Source organism: Piliocolobus tephrosceles, chromosome 4, assembly GCF_002776525.5.
Source record: "Piliocolobus tephrosceles isolate RC106 chromosome 4, ASM277652v3, whole genome shotgun sequence".
Classification (NCBI taxonomy): domain Eukaryota; kingdom Metazoa; phylum Chordata; class Mammalia; order Primates; family Cercopithecidae; genus Piliocolobus; species Piliocolobus tephrosceles.
This window is the reverse complement of record NC_045437.1, coordinates 177,453,023-177,454,665: the sequence shown is the minus strand read 5'-3', so window position 1 is coordinate 177,454,665 and position 1,643 is coordinate 177,453,023. Positions and strand designations below refer to the sequence as shown.

At 44.3% G+C, this 1,643-nt stretch overlaps 1 pseudogene across 1 annotated transcript; it reads right to left on the bottom strand.

Moving 5' to 3' along the window:
• LOC113224862 lies at nt 1-515 on the bottom strand (annotated as a pseudogene). The gene has a single exon (XR_003309459.1). The product of XR_003309459.1 is annotated as a 40S ribosomal protein S15a pseudogene (transcript).
• Between the last annotated feature and the right edge of the window lie 1,128 nt (nt 516-1,643).

The window sequence follows — 1,643 nt, the reverse complement described above, 5'->3', positions numbered from 1 at the left end:
TTTTTTTTTTTTTTGTCCATGAGGCATTTTATTTGTAAATGTATGTATTACATCCCTAGAAAAAGAATCCCAGGATTTTCCCTCCTGTGTGTTTTCGTCTTGCTTCTTCATGGTCCATGATGCCAGCTGAGGTTGTCAGTACAATGAAACCAAACTGGCGGGATGGAAGCAGGTTATTCTGCCATTTTTCTAGATCTTTCAGTTGCACATCAAATCTGGGGCTGATCACTCCACACTTGTTTAGCCTGCCTGTAAGGTTCACAACAATTTTCCCAGCTCTGTGATCATCAATGATTTCAAATTCGCCAATGTAACCATGCTTCATCATCACAGTGAGAAACCAGACGATGACTTTGGAGCACGGCCTAATAAGCACCTGGCGTTTGCCTCTCTTTTCGGCATTGTTGATGCTCTTGAGAGCATCAGCCAGGACATTCATGCGCACCATTGTGGCGGCGCGGAAAGATGGTGAAAAGGGCAAAGTGCCCTTTTTTATGCAGCTTGGAGGTTGAATCCAGGAAACAGTACCTGCCCTATAACTTGTTATGCACCAGAGCCTCCCCAACTTGCCTTACTTCCTCCAAAGGAGGACTAAGCTGAGGTCACCTGGAACCATCCTTCCAAAAAGCTCAACTTCTCTGGCAAGTTTGGGAAAACTTTGGTTTCCTTTGTTCCTCCTGTCACTCTGCAGCAGGTGACTGAAAGTCTCGAGTGCCCTCTCAAACAAGGCCAGCTCCCCTCAACTCTTTGTGCAACAAAGGTAGGTAGCCACATCTTCCAAGATGGCAGTGATGCTGGCTAGAAGGAGAAACTGCCCACAACAACCAAATCAGTATTGCCCCTTAATCAGATGGGGAAAGCTCCAGACAACTGTCGCCACATAGGCAGCTTAGCATCTGCCAACTACCTCAAACATGGAACATTTCTCTTACCCAAGGTGGTGCTGGCTCTGCATCCCAAATGTCAGATTGTATTTGTGGGGTGTTTCTAGAAACCTCCAAGTCAGAGGGCCCAGGAGCTTCTAAAGCAATCTCATTTTCTATGGAGAACTTTAAACCCAAGAAAGCTGGCAATTTGAAGACTAGGTTTTAAGTCAAAAAACCAAACCCTCCCCACTTACATTTTCTAGAGGCTCTAAAGTTTACGGAAGGGAAACATCTTTTTAAGATTTAAGATTTTTAAGTACCAAAAAGGAAGTTTAAAAAGAATCAAGAACAAGTGGCTCAGGGCAGGGAGAGGTGTGCCTGGGAAAATGGCAGTTGTCACTCCTTGCATCCTTAGAAGCTGGGAAAGGAACATGGCACATTCACCAAGGCCGCTGCTGCTCTTTCCTGTAGAGCAGTCACAGGAGGCCTGGGCTGGACACTCAATGGCCTCTTCTTGGCTTTTCCACATGGGATCAATCATTTGCTTTCAGAGTACAATGTTGGGCAATCAGGCTCCTCAGCTCTGGAAAAAACCCTTCTACCAATAACAACTTACACAGGACGTTAAGAACAAACATACAAACAAACCACCACTCAATCAAAGAAAACTATTAAGCTGCTGTCTTGGCACTAAGGTATTCATATAGTTTTACATCTGCTAAGAGGCAGATTACACTGTGTTTCTGATCAGATAAAGATCCACAAATAATTTAATTT